Source organism: Ylistrum balloti, unplaced genomic scaffold (genome assembly GCF_031769215.1).
Source record: "Ylistrum balloti isolate Yb309-2 unplaced genomic scaffold, AGI_CSIRO_Ybal_v1 Utg370204, whole genome shotgun sequence".
Taxonomy (NCBI): Eukaryota; Metazoa; Mollusca; class Bivalvia; order Pectinida; family Pectinidae; genus Ylistrum; species Ylistrum balloti.
In genome coordinates, this window is record NW_026782177.1 from 1,315,737 (window position 1) to 1,342,191 (window position 26,455).

Below are 26,455 nucleotides of genomic sequence, written 5' to 3' on the forward strand. Positions count from 1 at the left end.
TCTGAAAACTTTTTTTTATCAATTTTTAAGTCTAGATATGTTGTCAAAGACTTTATTAATACATTTACTGTTACCTTTGAAACCAATGACCCTCATCACAAAGGGCCGGTTTCCAAAACGGCCCCTTCTCTGATTCCAATTTCTTGTTGGTGGTGCATTGCCCATGCCGTTGTGGTCACAAATCTATGAAGTATAAAGATTTAGGTCACTTGGTTTGCTTTTATGGCTCCTCAAAGTTGTACCTTTCAGAAGCTGTCTAAGTGTTGATAAAATGTGCATGTTATGTAAAATATTAATGAAAATCTAATCAAATGATAGTCATCTTAAAGAATACATTCATGTCATGATTGTGACAAAAAATCATGTTTCCATCGCGCCATTTGGCTGTTTTATGGAAGAAACAATCTCAAAAATGCCATTTTCGATGATAACATTTTAGACACAAAAACTGTGTTTTTTTAGAGAATACACCCTTTTATGGGCGTTGGATGCAAACCAATTTTTATCCTATTAAATAGTACGTAATATGCTATTGATGAGAGGAAAAATCATCAAAATGTAAGTGGTGGAACATTTTCAAATGTTGGGTTGAATTAGCCTATGGTTGAATTGCCGATTTTCGACTTTCTTTAGATAATTAACAAAAAAACGAGAGTATTTGCTCGGTATGTTGAGAATATGTACACAGATATGAAAAAAAGTGAGAGAAACACTTTTTCATAAAAAAATCCAAGATGGCTACTTCGCAAGTCCCCGTGGTTGAAGACATTGGCTGACAAATAGACAGAACAACAAACAAAACGTGTTCCTTATGATTTTGGTTGGTTTTCGCATTTATGGGAGTGTTCATAGCTACGGGCGATAGTAAAATACCTATATTTATAAGTTTGGTTAGTCACATGGTAACAGGGATCTTTCATATCGAGCCCCAAACATACTTTCGACATATGCACTCTGTTGCCACATCGAAAACTATTTCAAGTTTTGTGGGAATTTCTTTACCTGTGGTTGTAATGGTCGAGGGTTTTCCAGCGTCCTGTAATACCCAAGGTAGTACAAGATACTGGAGATGTGCGCACACATTTCCATCGTTCTCTCTCCAACTGGGCACTGGCAGTAGTAGTCCTTTATTGGGGCCTCAACATCGGGTGAAACGGTGAACAGTATCCAAACGTTATATTTCGTTTGGCTTTTGTGTGGAGAATGTATTTGACATCGGAGAAGGTCTGGGGAGTGCTGGTAAAGCCACACCTCATAGTCGCCGTCATCACTTAAATGTTACGCAATGTAACCAGGAGCCAGAGATATCTGATACGTTCCACACGTAATGGTTCTCAAGTAATCAAGATCGAGACGGGGAAACAGTACTTTTTTTTTTTTTTTTACACATCATAAAACTGTCATGAAAATATCCGCTCTGATATTCAATATAAAAGTTTGTATATGATAAGCTATATAATAGGGTTTCAGACAAGGTTGTTACTCATTTCCCCTTTTCTTTCAATTTACAACCACATTCAGGCGGCGATATGAGAACGTTCCACCACATGGAATTAGCTGATTTTTGGTACACATATGAAACAAGTAAAGCTCTATCCGATTTTCTGATGGAAATTTGCATCCAAAACTATATAACGGGAGAAAATTGCAAATTTATGGCATTTTTCTTCATAATTGTGTCTCTGCAAGTGCATTTTCATCCGAGAATATATTTTTTTTTATGTTTTATGAATAAACACGATGTTTTGGAAATATTTATCAAAAGAAATTTATACTATGTTGCTAATTACAATTTCGAGATAACCTTCTTTTATTTTCGAACTTATGTCTTTGATGCTGAAATTGACAACTTTATAAAAATACATTTTCACTGAAATTATGAAATCTGGGTGTCAGAAAGGTGTAAAATTATTTTTCGGAAAAGAAAAAAACAGTAGTTGAGCTAGATAAGAAATTATACGGGGGCAGGCTCCTATGGAGAATTAACATTACTGGAAACAGGCCCTTTCAGTTTTTCTGGGCCAATGCTCTGAAACCATTCAAGATAATTGCTCAAAATTTTTTACACTTATTAGGCTTGTAGTATTTTTTGCTATTGGGGAAGTTCACCATTTAAATACTTTCACTGTTACCATGGAAACAGATAGGCCAAATCACAAAGTTCAGTTTTTTTTTTCAGGCCAGTTCTCTTAAACCATTCAAGGTAATTACCCGTTACTCAAAACTTTTTACAGGCATTAAGCTAGTACTTTAGCAGAAGTTCTCAATTTCAATACTTTGTATGGAATTATTTGAATCGAACCCCGGATGGCTAGGTGAAAGACAAGTGTGTTACAACTGTGCCACCAAATCATCGACTGATCATGTTGATACATTGTTTTCTAGAAGATCAACAACATGGTAATGTGACTATTAGAGTGACAAAATACTTTGACTACTAGAGTGACATGGTAATGTGACTATTAGAGTGTCATACTACTTTGACTACTAGAGTGACATGGTAATGTGACTATTAGAGTGACATACTACTTTGACTATTAGAGTGACATGGTAATGTGACTATTAGAGTGTCATACTACTTTGACTATTAGAGTGACATGGTAATGTGACTATTAGAGTGTCATACTACTTTGGCTATTAGAGTGACATACTACTTTGACTACTAGAGTGACATGGTAATGTGACTATTAGAGTGTCATACTACTTTGACTATTAGAGTGACATACTACTTTGACTACTAGAGTGACATGGTAATGTGACAATTAGAGAGACATGATATTTTGACTATTAGAGTGACATGGTACTGTGACTATTAGAGTGTCATACTACTTTGACTATTAGAGTGACATACTACTTTGACTATTAGAGTGACATAACACTTTGACTATTAGAGTGTCATACTACTTTGACTATTAGAGTGACATAACACTTTGACTATTAGAGTGACATACTACTTTGACTACTAGAGTGACATGGTAATGTGACAATTAGAGAGACATGATATTTTGACTATTAGAGTGACATGGTACTGTGACTATTAAAGTGTCATACTACTTTGACTATTAGAGTGACATAACACTTTGACTATTAGAGTGACATGGTACTGTGACTATTAGAGTGTCATACTACTTTGACTATTAGAGTGACATAACACTTTGACTATTAGAGTGACATGGTACTGTGACTATTAGAGTGGCATGGTACTGTGACTTTTAGAGTGACACAGTTTGCGACATTGTATTTAGTACTAAAACTTTTATATGTTGGATTGCAAAATGCACCTAAATTTGTCCAGTTGTTTACTTTACTCGTAATGGCTAGTTCTATTTTCTGCATCACACAATGTCTTTCCTGGATGAGATCACTTACTGCATTTGGCTGTAATTTCAGATTAGTTTCACCCTGGCTAACCTTGGTATTCCATAAATTGTCGACACACTGATTAACCAACATGCTCTATCTAGATCAACTGAACATTCCAGGAACTAATAAATATTTATTCTTGTCATTACTTCAAAAAAATCATCTGCAGCTGTAGTTATGCCGAGTGAATAAATGATCTAATTTACTGAAAGATTTATACAAATTGTCGTATTTAGTTGTGGTGCACTGAATTTAACAGATCTGTTGCTGTATAACATAGCTTACTTGAGATGTACACTTTCAGCTATAAACTAACCTGATAATTATGTTACCTATATCATTGTAAGTTCTTTTTCTTCTACCTCTGAAATTACTCTGAGTTTAGGTACAAATTAATTCCGGAACAAGGAAATGCAAAAAAATGTTCTGCATGTCACTTATAGATACACATTTTTTAAGATTACCTGGTAGAGTAAAAATACAGTGGAGAAAAAAAATGTACCGAATAAAAAGTAGAATTGTTTTTACAAAAGCTTCATAGACACCTTTATGAGATGATGTCAGTTTGTTTTTATTTGTTTACCCATCAGAATTGAAATTGTTCAAAATACAGTATCACTTGCTAGAAGTTATCTCACAAAAGAAGAAAAGACATTTTTAACAGGGGAAATATGTATTTATGTAAAGCGAAGAGGTCACACAATAACATTAATGTAAGATTTGCATACCTCAAGTAACAACAGATGGAGAAGACTAACTAGGATTCTAACCCTTGACCTTTGAACTTCAAACAAGTGCTCTATAACCAGTTGAATTCCCTGGCCACCAATTATTATCTAATAGCTAGGAGAATAGTGATTTATTTAAAACATCATTGTCAAGTCTAGTTGCATAATACTGTTTCCTATGAAACATAGGGATGGTTGTGTTAATAGATTGGGAAAAGAAAATTCTTCATGTTTGAATAGCTACGTTTGTGTAAAGTGTTGGGAGCTGAGAACTGGGAACTGGATGGTAGTTTAGACAGTTGCTTTGTCCTTCTTCTCCTGTGATGGGAAGTGAATGTTCAAATTCATGTTAACCCTGGGATGGCGAGATCAATATATTGTTCTCGTTTCCCCTGGGGATGGAAATCAGTGTCGAGATTCTGGTTAACCCGGGGATGGTGAGATAAATATATTGTTCTTGTTTCCCCCAGAATTGGAAATCAGACTCTTGTTAATCCCAGAATAGTGAGGTCAGTATCTTGTTCTTGTTTTACCAGAGGGGTAAGTTCAGTCAGGGGCATGGTCATCTTTTCTCCTGGCAGAGGAATCACTGTCCGAATACAGTTTCACCCTGGAGTGGTAGAGTCAATGTCTTGTTGCTGCTACCCAAGGATGATATCATTATCCTGTCCCTGTTACCCTAGGGTGATTATATCATTATCCTGTCCCTGTTACCCTAGGGTTGTGATATCAATATCTTGTCCCTGTTACCCTAGGGTGATGATATCAAAATCTTGTTCCTGTTACCCTAGGGTGATGATATCAACACCTTGTCCCTGTTACCCTAGGGTGATGATATCAATATCTTGTCCCTGTTACCCTAGGGTGATGAAATAAATACCTTGTCCCTGTTACCCTAGGGTGATGATATCAGTATCTTCTCCCTGTTACCCTCGGGTGATGATATCAAAGTCTTGTCCCTGTTACCCTAGGGTGATGAAATAAATACCTTGTCCCTGTTACCCTAGGGTGATGATATCAGTATCTTCTCCCTGTTACCCTCGGGTGATGATATCAAAGTCTTGTTCCTGTTACACTAGGATAATGATATCAATACCTTGTCCCTGTTACCCTAGGGTGATGAAATAAATACCTTGTCCCTGTTACCCTGGGGTGGGAGATCAAGGTCTTTTTCTCTGTGACCTTTGGCTGATAACTGTGATTGGGTGTCAGTGTCCTGATCCCTATAACTCCAGGAATAAGGTCAATATCTTGCTCCTGTTACCCTGGGGATGGTAAGTTCAGTGGCTGTTTCCTGTTACCCCTGGGGTGGGGAATCAGTCTCTAGATGTCTGTTACCCCTAGGGTAAGGGATTCAGTGACCGACTACTGCTAAGGAAGATACATACAGGTTTCATGTTACAAACAGCCGGTCCATCTCACCATGTATCTGTGTAATATTAGCCAGTATGGTAAGCTGGTCACTGCATGCTGCAAGAGATATATGGCAGTAAGCTTTGTATTTACAATCAGGGAATATCATCGAGCATTACAGAAGACTGGAGTATTAGAAGTGACCTATTATACCATCCTGTGAAGTGGCTGGCACAGTGGCTGTTACATGTTGGAATGACACTCTGAAATGACATTCTCCTGTAGTCTTTGAGTAAATGCTGTCTTTTAGTAACCATGGTTATCAAAGATTTGAATCAAGTCTTTACCAGAGATGAAATTAGAGGCTGACGTGCTTTATTATTAAACAACCTATCTGTATAGCCAAGCTGCTATAGACCGACCAGTGATAGGAACCCCTGGCACAAGATACATACTACCACCTCATCATAGCCTCCGAGTGTGTTCCATATAGTAGGTAGGTATATACCTACAAATGCATTCTCTTTTTTCTGATTTTCTACAGAATACCTTGTGAGAAGACTGCCTGGTCAGGGATGTTGTGTATTGCCTGAATGCTTTCAGTTGATGAGTAGATGATAGGAACCGCCTGTGTGTAGGATGTTTGTGCTCTATCGGAGAGTTTTCAAGGATTACCAAAGATAACACGGATTAGTAGAGGATAATTACCTGGAGTTCACACATCTTAGTACGCGGGACCTCAGAAGTAAGAGTTTGTTTGCAGGTGAGTATTGATTAACGAACTAACAGATGACTAACTCTTCATTTGTTTACAACTGTAGTAATTTTGGGCCAAAAAAAATCAATACGTTCATCTGCATTAATGTCCAGTATATCAACAGATGTGTTGTGTAAGGCTTACAGTTACTCATATATCTTGTCAGACTGTGATTCTCCTTTACACGGCCATTTATCCCACCTCGGGGCCACATATGCACCCATTCCACAAAATTATTTCTCTGCCCAGCCCCACCTGAAACACTGCTATTCATTTTATTTTCTGCGTACGGTGGATTCACTCCCCTTCATGAGAGGAAATATTCCCTATTTTCATGTACAGATACTTGTTTATCCTCTGTATTGTTTTTTATACAGAACCTCCAGTCATCTATAATACTAGCTTATCTTACAGATTTTTTTCCAGCCAAAACTCTGCTGTGATTGAATGGTGTTTTAGAACAGTATACACACATCCGACAGGTGTGTGTGTGTGAGGATGATGGAGGGCCTCAAGGCTGATTTGTCTGATAGCGATCACCAGTCCTTGTAAAGTTGGCCCTGTTGACGCCTATATCTACACTATTATTTAAATGTCAGTGAAAGTTAAAACCTGCAGCTGATGACTTAATAACAGAGCAAGATACAGCAGCTGGCCAAGGGATGGTGAATGATACTTCATCCCTAATTATACACTACAGGAGGTGTTAGACAACCCCACCTCCCTCCCATGCTCACCACTTTCTTAATCTCTGCCCCACCCCACTTCCTAAGACTTAATACATTCCACAACATAGAGCTGGCCAGTTAGTAAGGCTGGGAGTATGGCATTTATCCATCAACTCAAGGACATCAAGGTCATTGTACTATTATAAAGTACCACTGACCCCTATCAGCATGTGACCCACTCATCAGATAAGGTCATGGTCACAATGGTAACCAGTGAAGCTACTGGTACAGAATATCTTCCATTTATCTCAGTATTTTGTTTACAGTGGAATTTATATTCATGCTTCATTACCAGTTAATCAGACCTTGTGTTTGTTTTCTCTAAGGAAGCCAGGGGGGTGTCTGTATTTCTGTACAAGAAATCTGATAGATAAATAAATTACTACAAGTATGAAATAAGTCCTATCAACTTACATTAATTTGTCATTTTTATATAGGAGGAAACCAGAGCATCATAAAAAAAAATCCTTCATGGTTGAGGTTAAGGGTTTGTTGAGGTTAAAGCTGGATGGATCACCCATAAACCTTTTTACAATCTTAGTGGTGGAATTCAAGATAAGACATCAAATTGAAAAACAAATGCATCTTCTGCTGCCTGAAAGAATGAATCAATTCAAACTCTCAAAATTTAGAGTATGTTGATCTATCATGATGCTGTCATTTGACGACATTAGAACATTTACAATTTTTTCTGTGATATACATGTATTGATAGATTATAAGGTTTTGAATAAGTTTTTCTCTCTCTGTATCATTTTATTTAACATTACAAGGAATTCCTTTTGAAAATTTCATTAACTAATTGTTTACCTATGCCTTTAAATGAAATGAATATTTGCAAAAGTTTTCATACTGTCTCATTTTATATTCTGAAACTTAAAAGGAGATTGATGTTTTGTGGACTAATATGATAGTTACAGGTACTCTGTCACCATCATTAAACAAATGGGTACTTTGAGAAGACAACCAAATTGTTAACCCCATCATGCTACATCTTTGGGTCCAAAGTTGGAAGGGAGCTATCTTGGGTCGTGGTGTTTGAGAGAAATCCAACAGAATGTTATCTAGTGGTTTTGGGTTTCATAAATGGGAATGAAGGAAATTTTGAATAGTTACCTTTGGTTCTAGGGTTGGATTGGATAGGGAAAGGGGGTTTACCAGTAGTCCAACTGAAGGTTAACTTTGGGTCCAGAAAAGGAAGTATGTAATTTAGGGGCTGTGTTGTTCACAGTGTCATTGAAGTCTCTTTGCTCACAGCAAGGCTAGTTACCTACAATTTATATCCTGTAGCTTTACAAAGAGATACAGACATTCTCCTATCCCTCTATCATATATCCCTGGGTTCAGGATATAGTAACAGGGACAGCTTCTTCCAAGCTATCGTTAAGTGTAATGAATTCAATTTCCCTCATGTCAGTTTTCCATTACTTGATAGCAAGCCCACCTGCTTCCCCAACCTGTGGTGTTTACATGTTGCACTGATTTGATATCAAAAGTATTTTTTCCAATTTCCTAATTCTTGTGCAAGATCATCACAACACATGGTTTTAAGAGATGAAACTTGATGAAGATTACAGGGAAATTTTACAGTTCTCATAATGATCTCATTGGTAAACATTCAATTTCCTGGTGCAATAAGAAACCGATGTCCTAGATGTTCATTAGTATAACTAGTGGTTCCATTCCTATTTACCTTGATCTCATTTTGGAATATGTGACATTACTTACTTGGATTGACCAAGATTTCCACCTAGACTGAAATTTACCTGTATGTCTGGGGTTCTATTCCAATAGTGGATATGAAAAGGTATGGAATCACCTGTGGACCAGTTGAGCTTTTTCCAAGTTTTCCAGTTTCTTCCCAAAGTGGGACAACTTGCCCACTTCCATCTGGACCAACAAGATTTATAATATAACTTGTTTTTATACAACTTCCTGGGAATAACATAAAGGTCCAGTGTACTAATGTTTGGTCTGTAGCTTGCTGGGATGATGGGCTACTAGCTTTGTTTAAATGAATGACCTTGGCTTGGATTAAATGTGTTAAAATCTTTTGAACAATCTTCTCTTTTCATAATCTTAAGGTCTAGGCTATTGATATTGGTTCTATAACATAATTAGGTGAAGGCTACCAAATTTATTCAAATGATTGACCTTGACATGTTTTCAAGGTCACTGGAGTCAAATGTATTGAGAGCTTAGAATTTCTTCTGTGAACATTGCAATAGGTCCTGGGTCATAGTATTTGTGCAGAGGAATAGGATTTCAAGTTTACAGATAATGACTTTATGAACCGCCAAGCAGTTCTTTATAAGCTTTAAAGAATAGGTGAGTTTCTAGGCGTATTAGGCTTCTATAGAATATACCTCTTAATAGTCAGATGACTGTTAAGGCCCATGGGCCTCTTGTTGTAGTGAATTCCCAGTTAATGTCTTTCTTGCTCAGACCTGAAACTACTAAAACGCCCAGATTTTACTGTTTGAAGACGACTTTATTTGATATTGTAAAGCATATTAATATAGCCTTGGCTTGCAGTCAGACAAGAGAAACTACCTTGAAATGTTTATTTATAAATGTCAGTTACATAGGTTAGTATTGCTTTCAGTGCAGAGAAGTCATATCAAATACTCAGCCCTGTCAGTTTAGGATGAAAGCTGAGATGTAATAAATGTAGCATTACAGATTTATTGGTTTATCATGACCTGTGCTGTGTGAGGATATCAAAAGAAATCATAACCTGATTTATAAAGTTTTTGTACAAATTAAATGGGATGACATCTTTTATCCCAGTTGTCATTCAGTGTGATGGCACTTTAAAAGTGGACCATCATCTTTCAGAACAGTTTCTTGATTCCGTAACCATAGGTTCTTTGTTGTAAGGACATAAAATCTAAGTAACCATTTGACAATGTGAGATTTATTTTCCAGTCAAACTCAATTTTGTCTTGTGCTCTACTTTTTGTGCTACACTGTTAATCATGACTTTGTTCAGGATCGTCATTCTCTGGATTTACATGTGACACTATATACCCTTGCGAATCTTCTGCCATTTACCATTCACATGTTTGACCTTTGGCCAATAAGGCCAACTTTAATTGGTGGAATTCAGGTTTAAAATAAAGCTGAATTTCAGTAAATGTGAATATTTATTTCCGGGTGATCTTAAAACAGGATGAAAATATGAAGTTAGATTTAAAGGGGAAGGAAACATTTAACAAATTCTTCCTTATTTATTGTTTTGTTCTAGGTCAGTATCTCTTTTTAGGGTTTATATAACCAGTAAATTCACCTCAACATTGTACTCTACGCAGAAATTACACAGGTTAGATATATATATCACACATATGTACCTACCATAGGTATCTGAGGATGGTGTATAGTACTGCCAGAGATCACCATGCCAACAGACTACCAAGTCTACCACCACCAGTTATACACAGTGATTACTTTCTTACCTTGATTGCTTGTGATTGGGTCACAGAAACAGATGTTTATGGTTCTATGGTAGCACCAGTACTGAGCCTTATGGTCCTTTTCAACTCCACACCCCCACTCCTTCCCCTACCTTAGAAGTTCACCAGTCCCATAATTCTCATTACAGAGATTTTCTGGTGTATGGAACATGGGACATCCCCAGACCTCCTTACTAGACATTATGGCACATCTTGCACATTTCCAAGTCCCATTTCTCTCCCCTCCCACTCTCTCCACGTTCCTTATCCCACACCGCCAATTTTACCATATTCTTTCCAATACTTGTCTTTATTTTCTTAACTATTTAGTGTTATTCTTTGTTCTTAGGGATGTTGTTGTCCCTATTCCTGCAGAGGTACTTCTAGCCCTTTTCCAACCCCTTGTTAGTCACTGTCTCAATCCTGCTTTCCCTTTCTGCAATGCCCCTCCATCCACATAACCCCTTATCCATCTGTTCTGAACTGCAATACCAAACACCTGTCCTTTCTGACAAACTCCCAGTATTCACGTAGGATTAGTTACAACTTCAAAATTTTATGCATATAATATCTTATGTTTTATTATACAGTCGATTTTCCTGATATCAACACTGTGACGACAGTGTAACATAATTCCAAACTTAATACAAATTCATTATATAAGTTTCAGGTATAGCTTTCCTGGATAAATATTTTTAAATGCTGCATTACAACACCACACTCAGTAATGCATTTTAAATCTTCTAATTTTTAACATCAGTTTTACATTTGATCTTAGACGTAAGATATTTAAATTATTTTCAAATACACTGTATTGTAATTTTATAGGCTAGTTATAGTGTAAAATGATAGAGATTGCAATCAATAGTAATCTAGTCTATTGCTTCCTGAGTTTGTTTCTTTTGTTTAGATGCACATCTCAACACATGTTATGCTATATCTACAATATGTTCCAGATGAGAACAAAGAGGCCAAGACAGACATTGTTGTTCTCTTTATCTTAGCTCCAAACCTTTATTTAATAACTGTGTATTACCAAATTTTACCTATATTAAGCACATGCTGACATTAAGCCCACCTGTTTATTGGACATACTGCATAATTAGGGAAAGTTTACAAATAATTTTTCAACGTTTACTAGATAATTATTATTTTACCGTTTTTAATAATGATGGGAAATAAGCCCGCCTGTTTGAAAAGTAGATTTTGTGTGTAGGAAACATGTTCTTCCCAAATGTAGTCTCTCACTCCAAGCACAGACTTAGCTCCCTTTCTTAAGACTTACTGCAATTCCATGTTACTTACTAGGTAGCATTCTAAGGATTAGACCCCTAATTACTGGTGTCCCCCTCTTCCCCACCCCCGCCATCAAACAAACAAAACAGGTCATTTCCCTAAATAGATATCAGAGATGTAAACGTCAGGAGGAATTGGTTTTCAAGTCTATCAGTCTGTCAGTGATATTCTTTAATGCAAACAGAGCTCACTAATTGAGTTTGGTGAGACATGAAGGAATATATTTTCATAAACATAACTGAAATAACACAACTTAGAATAGAAAAAGAGGTCACTTGCCTGCTTAAAATTGTTTATGGACACATAGGTCAGACTCACTTGTTTCTCTGTTGATTTCATACCTTGTTCACCAGCTGCCAGACATTGCTCTCAAAATGTGTAAAAAAAACTGAGGTGTTCCGCATGAGTTGGTATACACATGTGGAACACCTCAGTGTTTTCTGGTCTGGTTATATATCAGCACTGAAGCATGATATGGTTCTGGGTATAGACAGAACAAAAGTGTTTAGGTTAATTGGTCACCAATCACCAGGTAACTCAGTTAATTATAAACTTTATTTCTTTTACAACAATTGCAATACAAGTTTACAACTTAAATTACTTCAAAGTCATAATTTTCATGGGGTTCAATTTTTGTGTGTTTTTTTTAGTTGCTATTTTGTTGACACTTGGATAAATAAAGTTGAATACACCCTATATGTATATTAACAGTGATTTCATAGATTAAGGGTACCAATGAAATCCATGAAAATAATTCTCCCACAAAAATTTATGATTTTACAGTTATTATTTTGTTGGCCAGGATGGACAGTGTATGAGTTTTTTTTACTGTGGGAAGATTCTGGAGTATTAGGGGATAACTTGCCTTTCATGTTCATGCTGGGAATCAAACACAGATGCCTAGGTAAACGAGTATTGCATTACCAGCGAGCTACTTGACCACGCAGCTCATTTGGTTGCGTAGTCTTACAATTACACATGCTAAACCTTTAGACATAAAAGAAGGAAAACTTCCCTAAAGAAAATTAGATCTAAAAAGAAATGTTTGAAAAAAAAGAAAAATGCTTGTACATTATAATCAATATACCATTAATATTATTTAACCATGGTGTATATTCTGTAGGATAATATGTTCTGGTGATTTCTGTCAGGGCTCTCTCCTATTGAAATTATTTCTTACATTTATCATATTATGGTATGTAATTATTCTGGAGTTTTATTTATTGGTTTAATCATTCCTTGGTTTCTTTCCAAAATCTCTAATCAGTTAACCTAATTACCCAGTAATACTGTTAGCAAATTTTGTAGATCGGAACTTATTTGTAAAAGGCGGTGTGTGTTTCAGTCATGAATTAGATTTCCTTAAGTTGATCTTCCAATCAAACAATTCAGGTTTTTTTTTTTTGAATAGATTACTTAAACTGTGTGGAGGATAACATCTTTTCAGGTATGAATAAGTTGATGTTAAAAGTTAGTACAGAATATCAATACTGTAAAAATTTCTATAACACAATCTATATACAATTCCAAACACACTTAAAACTTCTACTGGTTGTGTTATGAGAACACTTATTCTATTGAAATCAACAACCCGAAGAAAATGTTCTGAAATAGAATATTGATCCTTGGTTGTCTGCCCATTAATTGGTTGCACAAAGTAGACCATATGATTTTTTTCAAAACTGAGTAAGTTGTTATCAAAAACATTCAACTCATTACTTTCACCTAATAAAAAAATCTGAACATTTTCCAGAATATTTTCTGCATTCAAGTTTTACGCTCTTTTGTGTGCGATTATATTTTGAAAATTGCATGATCAAAGAAAAATTATGAAAATAGATCCTCACAGATTTGAACATGGATAATAAATACCTGATTTTCTTGGTAAAATTTTGTTTGATAGTACTTACATAAAGTTTATCTTGAATCTATATGTACAGTATCAAACAGCTAGGTCATGAACCTGTTGTTCATTTCACTATCGAGGACAATTTATTCTCTTGATTGTTCAATTAATCGGCGTTTGGTAGATCTCAGCTTAACATTCATAGCAACAACAAACTTACTTGTCATAGCCTGACCTGAATTGGAACTTCCTAGAAGAATTTATAATTTTTTGATGCTGGTTCAGAATTTATCACAAATTGTTGTATTGCTGAAATCGCAGTTGGTAGTAACTGTGGAAGAAAGATGGATTTTATTTATCTTTTATACAGGAAGTTAAGCTGACCAGACTGGTGATATATTCTCTTCAGATCATATTTGTAGCTCCATCATCATGGTTATTGATAATTATTGCCTATGTAGAGTGAGAGTGTGATGTGTTATTATCTGGAGCTGTTGAGATTTTTTACATTATCTTTGATTCATTTATCACTTTTGGTAAAATAGGACAGATTGCTTAAATAACAAAGGGAAAGAGAGGGTGACAGGAGCAGAGAGGCTGATGGTTGGTGTTAATAGCAATTATTCCTTATACTGTATCATGGAATGTTATTGAAAGTCTGCGTTTTATGACGCACTGACCTGGCATGGTGGAGTAAGTTCATATAGCCATAAAACTTCCTTAGGGGACCACTACTGTGAAAACACAGCAGTTAACCTGTCAAAAGAGACCGTGTGAAAACTGCACCACCAAAACAATTTTTAAGATACTGAAGAAAAATGTTTTGTAGCTCCATTGTCAGATGTGCAAATTAAATCTGTTGTGAATGGTTACTTTAATAAAAGTCTGATTCCATTTTTCTCTGTTATACGCTATCCATCCAGTAGTAAGCCCAGGGGACAGACACAATAACTCTAACACTCAAGTAGAGAGGGTGGGCTTATTACAGGACAATGAAAAAGTGTTTGTACTGGACTGCAATAACCAAGGTCTGGCTTATAACCAGGGTTATTATCAGATAAATAAGGAATTTAGGCTCTACAGGAAAACTTATCTTTAATAGCTGCTTTTAGAAAATGTCCACTCTGTTATAAGACAATTTTGAAAAAAAAAACTATCTTGGACAGCTATTCTGATAAGGGTCAGTTCACTGTAAAAACCATGATACAACAACATGTCTTGACTAACCACTGTGTTAAAGGAAACCTGTACAATGTGACATATTCCAAATATTGTGGTAGTAGGAATTTGTTGCTCCTAGTGTTATTGTAGTACATACTGTTGTGGTACATTTCTCCTGATGTATTTCTATAATATACCGCTAGGTCAGTCTATCAACACTGTAGAGACTGCCAGGATTTGGTTTGGCAGCCTTCTGTTTAAACAAGTTACCTACTGAATATTGGATGAATTTATTATTGAAGATGAAGACAAAAGCAATACTTGATGCTTTCCAAGTTAACAGAATGTGTAATATTTGTACTATGTTTGTGTTACATTTCTTACTAATGAACAGCATTTACCAATAATTTGGCTGCTGTTTGTTTATCAATCAGGTTGATGGCAAGGATTCTCCATAGCTCCACACTTCACTCAATATATTTCAGTGTTTGTATCAAAGTGGTCACATCAGAAACACCAAGTGGCACGGGAGAAGTATTTGGCCTGTAAAGTGGTTTTCCTCTATGGGAGGGAACATTGATGACAGCCAGAACTGTCAGTGTGATGGGTGAACATTTCTTAATACTTCAATATTTCATCTAATGCTGACGTAAGCAGGATGCAGATCAATAACTTTTTCTGAAATTTCATATGGAATAGAGATTTTGCTATTCAGCTTTGTATTTTTTTCCTTTAACAAACATTTGAGGATGTACCATGATAAAGAAAATCAATGTACTTAAAAGATTGGAGACAAGAATATTGATTAAATAGGTATCATTCTGGATAGGGATTCAGAAAGTCCTTTTTTTTTTAAAGCTCCTTTGAATTTTTAAAAAGTCTTTGTAATTTACAGAAGAGAAATCATAAAAGAATTCAATATCTTTTGTCTCATAGTTATCACAGCTGGATTAACACATACAAATATTTGTTTTGGTGGAGCCTGTTGCTATCCAACATTTTCTTGATGTTTACCAGTTCTAGCTGTTATTGAAACCTGATTTTTGTTAACTCTGTCTGGCATCTTGGCTCCAGGTTGTTCATAACAGGGTTAAAGTTAACCAGTGGTTAATGAACTTTTCCAATTGTTGTTTCTGAAAAAAAATAACAAGCAGTTTCATAAATGTCAGTCTAACCTGTCTCAACAAATCATTAGCTGTGAAATGATAAAAATGTTTCTAATTTTGCTTAATTCAACTGTAGCAGCTGTGGACAGGTAGGCTCTAGTTTCACAAGGTATTTTAGAGAGAGATGTGATATTTACATGGCTTTAGCATTTCTAAACAACAACTCCCCACCATAAAGTGACATCATAAGCCAGCTGCTCATTGTGCTATTCAAGAGAGATGGTTGTTATAGACAGTTGACCTTTATAGACAGTTTCAGTTGATTTGGTGACTTTAATAGGTTGTCATTGTAACAGTAGGTCATTTCAGAGAAATTGTCACCACAGACAGGAGGCCATTACAGACAGCTTGTCTTTGTAGAGAGTTGGTCACGGTAAACAGTGTTATTAGACAAGTGGTCACTGTAGAGAGTTGGTCACGGTAGACAGTGTTATTAGACAAGTGGTCACTGTAGAGACTTGGTCACGGTAGATAGTGTTATTGTCAAGTGGTCACTGTAGAGAGTTAGTCACGGTAGATAGTGTTATTAGACAAGTGGTCACTGTAGAGAGTTGGTCACGGTAGACAGTGTTATTAGACAAGTGGTCACTGTAGAGAGTTGGTCACGGTAGACAGTGTTATTAGACAAGTGGTCACTGTAGAGAGTTGGTCACGGTAGACAGTGTTATTAGACAAGTGGTCACTGTAGAGAGTTAGTCACGGTAGACAGTGATGTTAGACAAGTGGTCACTGTAGAGAGTTGGTCACGGTACACTGTGTTGTTAGACAAGTGGTCACTGAAGAAAGTTGGTCACAGTAGACAGTGTTATTAGACAAGTGGTCACTGTAGAGAGTTGGTCACGGTAGATAGTGTTATTAGACAAGTGGTCACTGTAGAGAATTGGTCACAGTAGACAGTGTTATTAGACAAGTGGTCACTGTAGAGAGTTGGTCACGGTAGACAGTGTTATTAGACAAGTGGTCACTGTAAAGAGTTGGTCACGGTAGACAGTGTTATTAGACAAGTGGTCACTGTAGAGAGTTGATCACGGTAGACAGTGTTATTAGACAAGTGGTCACTGTAGAGAGTTGGTCACGGTAGACAGTGTTATTAGACAAGTGGTCACTGTAGAGAGTTGGTCACGGTAGACAGTGTTATTAGACAAGTGGTCACTGTAGAGAGTTGGTCACGGTAGACAGTGTTATTAGACAAGTGGTCACTGTAGAGAGTTGGTCACGGTAGACAGTGTTATTAGACAAGTGGTCACTGTAGAGAGTTGGTCACGGTAGACTGTGTTGTTAGACAAGTGGTCACTGTAGAGAGTTGGTCATTTTGATGACTGGCTATTGCACACAGTTGATCACTGCAGACAATTGATACTAGAACGTTGGTCACTGTAGACAGTTGACTGTTGTAGACAGTTGGTATCTGTAGACAGTTGAATGTTGTAGACAGTTGGTCACTGTAGGCAGTTGACTGTTGTAGACAGTTGGTATCTGTAGACAGTTGACTGTTGTAGACAGTTGGTATCTGTAGACAGTTGATTGTTGTAGACAGTTGGTATCTGTAGACAGTCGGCAGTTGTAGAGAGTTGGTCACTGTAAACAGTTGGCAGTTGTAGAGAGATAGGCATTGTAAACAGTTGGTCACTGTAGATTGGTGATCATTGAAGACAACTGATTAATGAAAACAGTTGGCAGTTGTAGGCAGTTAGTCATTGTAGACAGTTTGTTGTTGCAGACAGTTGGTTATTGTAGATAATTGGTCATTGTAGACAGGTAGTCACTAGACAATGGTAGAGAATTGATCATTTTAGTCAGGCTTTGATTGTGTCAGGAATGTAAGAATATTGGCAGAGACATAAACAAATACCCCTCATCTGCTGCTGTAATATACATCTGAGTGGAACTAGAACTGCTGATTCTATCTTTTCAAAGATATGTGGTTTTAAGCAGGTAAACACGAAGGTATATATGTTGTACAATCAGTTATACTTTGTATATAAATATAGCCACCTGATGTTTGTAAACGTTAGTGTTGGCTCCACATCAGCTGCAGTATACATTACGCATCATTCCTACCAAAATAATGTCCAACTGGCATGCCTGTATCTACTTCCTGTTACGTAAGAGTATACCTGGCTAATATGACTGACGGAACAGACAACTATAACAGGACAGATTTCCATTCACCTTATTAACTCTAAGTGCACTAATGTTTGGCCTGGTTTAACTTTGCTTTACTCCATCAGTAATGAACCAATGCCAGTCAAAGAATAAACACTGAGCTCTCCTTTTTGGAGGTACAAAATGATGCCAAATAGGAAAAAAGAATTGGCTGTACTTAAGATACCTTATCTTAGCCATTACGTTGTACTGCAAGTCCCTCACAACTCTTGATTCAAAGTTTGGAAAGAGTTCCTAGGCCAGGTAATTATATATATTTGTTTCTTATAAGGCAAGTAAATAAATCTGTTCATTCCTGATAAGGCCAGGTAGTGAAATATTTTTGCTTCAGAAGTTTTTTTTTTGTGCTAAAATCAGGCAAAAATATATCAGCACTCTCTACTGATCATTTGCCTATATACTCTTGAGTATTAAGCTGAAGAGAAAAGGAACTTAACAAAAACCCATACAAAACAACAGTATTGGCTCAACGACATGTAATTCTAAAAATATTTGCTGAAGTCGATTGTGCTAAAGAAAGGGTATAAAAAATCACTAATATTAGGTTTGTATCATTTGTTTTTAAAGAAGTCATTGGGCAATAAGACCATCCGTGGTAATAAGCCCACCTATAGATATTGTCGTTACGTAAAAATAAAAAACTATTTCATTGTCCTGTGATAAGCCGTCACATATTGCTGTCTCGCATTGTCCTGTAAGAAGTCCTAACTCCCTGCTTCCGAGTAAAATGTAACATGTTGGCCTTGAGAAGTTGTGGAAGGATGTATACAGTATGCAGTAGGGAATATTTTTATTAGGTCTTTCAGATCTTCAAAATGTTTTTTTCTTATTGATTGGATGTAAGATTTTATCTGATTCTGTTTTACTTGTGATAAATGTCGGACATATAAAAGATTAGCTGGATTTTCTTATTGATAGGTCTAAGATATTCTGGTAAATGATGTCAAGATAGATCCTCCTCCAGAGATAAAAATGTTACCCCCTGTCTATATGACCTTGTACTGAAGTATCCCCAGTCTTAATGGACCACCTTGTGACCTTCAATTAAAAAAAATGGATAGATTGCCTGCTTATATACATACACTTTATTAATGATATAGGGAAGATTTCTGATGTTGAAAAAGTAACCCCCTACCTGCTGATGACCTACTGGAGTAACTTCTATCATAAATAACCCACTTAATGACCTGGACACAAATCGGAACCAGCTAAGATTCTGAATCTCAACTTAAGCCTTCTCTGATCTTCATCCTGATGTTCAGGTTAGTTGTCCATCAAAAGAACTTAAGTTACACGCTTGGCTTATTTCATATCAAAGTCATTGGAGTGTTTAGCTTGTACTCTGCTGAATTTTGATCATGTTGTAATATGGTATAGTCTGTGTAACAGATTTATTTCAACATGTGCATCAACACCAGAGTTTCAAATTCCAGCCCTGTCATACTTTTACAATTATGAAGTGGATCTAAGAATTCTGGTAAATATTATTTTTTTTAATTTGAATTTGCCACTCAATATAATGACAAATTAGAAAAAGGCAAAAAAAATAAAAATAAAAAAAAAACAAAAAATGGGCATGTACTATTTTAAGCTGACTTATGTACAGATGAACTTCATATCAAAAGTTATTGCGATATTTATCACGATCTGCAGGAATTTTCACATATCAGGTTTATGATATTACTGGACTCAGTAGTTCAACAAAAATAGATTTGATACATACATTTCCTCGTTAAAATTTGGCACAAAAATCGAGATGGAAAGGATTATTTCAATTCAAGGTAGATAGGATTACAAAAAATTACTATTTTAAGGTAGCCTTTCTGCGTAGAGTACGGTTTGATATGTCCTGTTTAGTGTCTGTACTGATGGTATTTGTACTGTGGTTCAGCCAACATAATTTTTACAGTTTTGAAAAGAGTATAGGGTAATTATACTGCCCACTTACGTAAGGATGGGTATATAGTAATCACATTGTGTGCCTTGTGTCCATATATGGAATCTCTCGAGATGTACTTGTAAACTAAGCATTTCTGCTAATCTTACAAGAGTTTACTTTTGGAATATTCACAATGACATCTGTAGAGAGATTCTATACAGAGGCAGCCATTAAAAATATATTGGAAAGTCAAGTTGCTGAGCGAAATGAGTGGAAATATTTGAATTACAACCTTCAATTGCTTTGATACATATGCAGGTTAGAAGAAAAATGATTTTTTCTTTCCATTAATGTATAATTTATAACATATATTGCGCTATTGTAAACAAAAACAATACTGACTTTTGTAGGGGTCATTAGAATTTGTTTTTATATAAAGAGGAATTCTGACCATCGACTACAACCTAGACGAAAAATAATGACTCGGAAATACAGTCAGAACCCTTCAGACTACATACTTAGGTATGTGGTGATATATCATTATCACTCTCCTACACAGGAGGGTGGTTTTACACATTTCTTGTGAATTACTAAGACATCATCAGGGAGGATCAGTTCATGTATATTAGAGGGATTACATGTTTTCGGGGATAAAGGATTAGTTTGTTGAAATATTCAGTCAACCTCTACAGAACTATGATGAAACTAAGTTTATGATTTGCTGAAAAGGATTTCCCTAGATCCAATTTCTATAATCACAAGGGTTAAATGTCCTAAATAACTGACTTAAAAACTATCAAACTGTGTGATACTGCCACAGTTTGGCCCAATTTTGTATTTTTGCGTAAAGAAACGGTTTAGAGGAACACATTATAAAGCAATTGCCAAAAAAAGGAAACAAGGGCTTTGAAATATGTCAGCAAAATGTGAGATTAGAAATTAAATTTTGTATTTGTGAGCCAAAACATGTAAGCATTTCTTGTAATACAAGGAATAAGTTTCTCATCTTGAAACTTAATTGATATGAAAATGTACAACTAATGGTAGGAAATGCTCGTACATTTCTATAATGTCATTTCCTGCAATATCGCTCCATCATCAGCCTGGGTGAGGAGTCAGATTCAGCATCTTGACTTGCCTGTAATAATGTATCGATCCATTGTTTTCTACTCTGGTTGTTTACAGAATATCCATATACCTGATACACCAAGTAAACTATTCCACTTTGAGGAAATTTGAAAATTATTGATGCTGATCAAGACTTCCATTTCTTTTTCTACAAGAAGTTTGATTATTCCACAGAATTTTAAAGACAGACTAGCTTGAAGCACCTGCTCTTCCTTTTCATGATGAAAAAGATTAAATCATTGATAACAACGTTTCTGACAATTTCTGTCACAAAACCAATAAAAGCACCATTACATACAAAGGTGAAGATCAATTGATTTGAAATTTTTCAAATCAATTTTATCCACATTTTCTGCTAAAAAATTGTTTAAGTCAGCGCCAGATAGCTCTGATGTCTGGAGATTTTTTATAGATTTCAACTTCAGAATGTGCTGCTAGACAAGGGTTTGATTCCCCAGGGTAGTTCATGATTTGTGATGTTGTTGGTTTCACAGGACAATCCTTACTGTCTGTGCTATAATATGCGACATGACAAGTTTTTTCTTTCGACAACATAAAATTTTTGCTATCACTGAAAATAACAAAATTAGATACAGGGAGAAAAATTTCAATGGTATTGTGAAATACACGACAGATGCAGGACTGTTCTAGTGGAATTTGATACTTATATATATACTGATTTCTAATAAGTATGTTTGAATAATGGGATTTTGTGATGTTGAAGGCTGTATGTTTCATACAGGGATGTTTATGATATTATATACTAGAATCTTTGTAGGATTTTTTCTGAAGAGTCCAGGGCACCATTTACGAAAATTTGGATGAATCCAGTCACACAAAGATATAGCGTATTCTCTAAATTTGAGGGAGTCCTACAGGAAAAGCATGAGTCCTGGAGTCCAAAAAAAAATGAGTCCCAGACATCACTGATGTTTATACAATGCATTTGGGTTTTCATACAGAGATGTTTATGATATTATACAGTTTCTGAGTTCTCATGCCAAAACATTTTTCATGTTATATAGGTATACACGATACTTTTGGCTTTTATCGTGTTTTTTTTTTTATCTCAAATACAGTATTAAGAAACAAGTGTGATTGTCACCTGATTTCTACATATATGGGGGTCAATAGTCAGACTGATGCACGCCACAACACCCAACACTCCTCCGTTTATCGATTTCCTTTCCTGCCCAATTTATTGTCCTTTGTCCAAAAAATTACGACAATTTGTGCTCGAGTGCTCAGGGGTTACAAAATTGACTTCTAATATTGCTGCTGCAGTGCTCGGTCAGTGACATCATCACCCTGCTTTGTACAGTGATTTTCTGGCTTTCGAGTTCCAGGGAAAATTGGCCCAGTGTTATATATATGTTGATGTTGACAAGAAGGAAGTAATCAGATTACATAGATGTATCTACATTAGTACATGGACAATTTGTCAGAGCAATCTGGGATGGATTGATAACAATGCTTGAATTTGAATTTGAGATGATTTAAGGACAATTGAAGATAAATGTTATGCATCAGATATGAAAGAACACAATTTTGTTAATACATACATGTGTAATGTGGAGCTATTCAGGCTTTTTCCCATTTCAAACATGTTTTTTAACATACACAACATTTTAGTTGGAAACACAAAATGTAATTTCCCGCATAAAGTTTCATATCTAACATTGACAGGAACCTTTATTCCAAAAGAGTTCCAAAGAAACATTGATAGGAATGGAAATTTTTTCTTTGTTAGTTCAACGATTGGTTGGCACAGATGGAAGGAATCTTATACTGGTACCCTCAATATTATGTGACAAGCAAAGGTTTAAAAAAGAATTTTCTCTTAACTCTAACACAAAAGGAAACATATACCCTGAACTCTTGTACAAGTCACCAGTAAAATAAATTTGACATTGTAGTTAAATGTAACTCAAATCTGTGTTGAAATGGTGTCATGTAGCATATACCCTTAACTCTAACACAAAGCATAAGTAAATTGTGTAAAGTATCATATTTCTATGCTCCTCAAAGGGAGAGCATATAGTCACTGATTTGTCTGTCTTGCGTTCGTCCGTCTGTCATAATTTTGTCCGGAGCATAACGCCAAAGCTATAAGAGGTATCAACATAAAACTTCATAGGTAGATAGATCACAACAGGGAGAAGTGCAGTGCACAAAAACCCATAGTTCTCTTTTGCATAATTCAGGAGTTATTGCCCTTTTTTCATTTTTCATACTTATATTTTGTCCGCAGCATTACACAAAAACTATAAGAGGTATCAACATGAAACTTCCTAGATAGATAGATTTCAAGGATTAGGAGAGCAGTGCACATCATAACTCTCTTATCACACTTTGTTATTTTTCATACTTAAATTTTGTCAAAATACAGGAGCATAATCTGTCTCTGACAGCCCTTATTTTCACTTGTAAGCCAAAATTACAGATAAAAAGGTTTAAAGTAGCATGTACCTTCAATGGAAATAACAGATAAACCATACAAGGAAGAGTATATCTTTTACTGTAGGACATAATTATCATGTGTCTGTAGCTCATGAGATATTAGAGTAAATGATTTCATTTATAAATAATATTTCTGAAATTTGTTTTTATCATTATCTAATCCAGCATTTAGGAGATGTAAGCTTGGGTGGGAGGGACTGTGTTTTGATTGACAGAAGGAAGGGATATGTGTTGACGCCACCTGCCCAAGGATATCCCCTGGAACCCATCACTTCGATTAGTTGTTTGGCAAGGCAGCAACATGATTGTTCGCAGTTTTTAGTGAAAGATTCTTAGTAATTATATCAAGGCATCAGAATCAATGAGCTCCATGGCAGCAGTCAGACTCACATTTATACAATGAATAAAATTAATTGTGCTTGATGTGCGTGAAGATTTTTTGACCAGATTTCATTGTAAGACACAACAAGAGACACGATGGCTGTGGTTTCATTAGTTCTAGGCCTTCCTGTAGCTAGGAAGATTTGTTTACCAAGTGACATGTGATAAAGGAAGATGCTGCGACACAGCAGAAGGGTAGGCGATGTAACGCCCAGCATCAGTAAGTAACACAATGGCAGGATGATGTAGAGTTACAGGGGTCTAGTAGTTTGTAAAATTTGAATAGATTAAGTTTTGTGTGTGGCTATGAGGATTAGATATTTGGTTGTGGGAGGTTATAAGGATTAGATATTTGGTGGTGGGAGGTTATAAGGATTAGATATTTGGTTGTGTGAGGTTATAAGGATTAGATATTTGGTTGTGGGAGGTTATAAGGATTAGATATTTGGTTGTGGGAGGTTATAAGGATTAGATATTTGGTTATGTAAGGTTATAAGGATTAGATATTTGGTTGTGGGAGGTTATAAGGATTAGATATTTGGTTGTGTGAGGTTATAAGGATTAGATATTTGGTTGTGTAAGGTTATAAGGATTAGGTATTTGGTTGTGGGAGGTTATAAGGATTAGATATTTGGTTGTGGGAGGTTATAAGGATTAGATATTTGGTTGTGTAAGGCTATAAGGATTAGATATTTGGTTGTGTGAGGTTATAAGGATTAGATATTTGGTTGTGTAAGGTTATAAGGATTAGATATTTGGTTGTGTGAGGTTATAAGGATTAGATATTTGGTTGTGTAAGGTTATAAGGATTAGATATTTGGTTGTGGGAGGTTATAAGGATTAGATATTTGGTTGTGTGAGGTTATAAGGATTAGATATTTGGTTGTGTGAGGTTATAAGGATTAGATATTTGGTTGTGTAAGGTTATAAGGATTAGATATTTGGTTGTGTGAGGTTATAAGGATTAGATATTTGGTTGTGTGAGGTTATAAGGATTAGATATTTGGTTGTGTGAGGTTATAAGGATTAGATATTTGGTTGTGTAAGGTTATAAGGATTAGATATTTGGTTGTGGGAGGTTATAAGGATTAGATATTTGGTTGTGGGAGGTTATAAGGATTAGATATTTGGTTGTGTGAGGTTATAAGGATTAGATATTTGGTTGTGGGAGGTTATAAGGATTAGATATTTGGTTGTGGGAGATTATAAGGATTAGATATTTGGTTGTGGGAGGTTATAAGGATTAGATATTTGGTTGTGGGAGGTTATAAGGATTAGATATTTGGTTGTGGGAGGTTATAAGGATTAGATATTTGGTTGTGTGTGGCTATAAGGATTAGATATTTGGTTGTGTGAGGTTATAAGGATTAGATATTTGGTGGTGGGAGGTTATAAGGATTAGATATTTGGTAACGTGAGGTTATAAGGATTAGATATTTGGTGGTGGGAGGTTATAAGGATTAGATATTTGGTTGTGTGAGGTTATAAGGATTAGATATTTGGTTGTGTGAGGTTATAAGGATTAGATATTTGGTTGTGTGAGGTTATAAGGATTAGATATTTGGTTGTGTGAGGTTATAAGGATTAGATATTTGGTTGTGGGAGGTTATAAGGATTAGATATTTGGTTGTGTGAGGTTATAAGGATTAGATATTTGGTTGTGTAAGGCTATAAGGATTAGATATTTGGTTGTGGGAGGCTATAAGGATTAGATATTTGGTTGTGGGAGGTTATAAGGATTAGATATTTGGTTGTGGGAGGTTATAAGGATTAGATATTTGGTTGTGTGAGGTTATAAGGATTAGATATTTGGTTGTGGGAGGTTATAAGGATTAGATATTTGGTTGTGTGAGGTTATAAGGATTAGATATTTGGTTATGTAAGGCTATAAGGATTAGATATTTGGTTGTGGGAGGTTATAAGGATTAGATATTTGGTTGTGTGAGGTTATAAGGATTAGATATTTGGTTGTGTGAGGTTATAAGGATTAGATATTTGGTTGTGTGAGGTTATAAGGATTAGATATTTGGTTGTGAGGTTATAAGGATTAGATATTTGGTTGTGTGAGGTTATAAGGATTAGATATTTGGTTGTGGGAGGTTATAAGGATTAGATATTTGGTTGTGTGAGGTTATAAGGATTAGATATTTGGTTGTGTGAGGTTATAAGGATTAGATATTTGGTTGTGTGAGGTTATAAGGATTAGATATTTGGTTGTGTGAGGTTATAAGGATTAGATATTTGGTTGTGTGAGGTTATAAGGATTAGATATTTGGTAACGTGAGGTTATAAGGATTAGATATTTGGTTGTGTAAGGCTATAAGGATTAGATATTTGGTGGTGGGAGGTTATAAGGATTAGATATTTGGTTGTGTGAGGTTATAAGGATTAGATATTTGGTTGTGTGAGGTTATAAGGATTAGATATTTGGTTGTGTGAGGTTATAAGGATTAGATATTTGGTTGTGGGAGGTTATAAGGATTAGATATTTGGTTGTGTGAGGTTATAAGGGTTAGATATTTGGTTGTGTGAGGTTATAAGGATTAGATATTTGGTTGTGTGAGGTTATAAGGATTAGATATTTAGTTGTGT

At 35.7% G+C, this 26,455-nt stretch overlaps 1 protein-coding gene across 1 annotated transcript in view; it reads left to right on the plus strand.

Annotated features, from left to right (window-relative positions):
- LOC132551518 (uncharacterized) overlaps positions 1-26,455 on the plus strand; it is a 62,141-nt gene that overhangs the window by 13,158 nt on the left and 22,528 nt on the right. Inside the window, exon 2 of the mRNA XM_060215670.1 lies at positions 5,989-6,207. The gene's annotated coding sequence lies outside the window, so the exon portion shown is untranslated. The remainder of the gene's footprint in view (positions 1-5,988; positions 6,208-26,455) is intronic.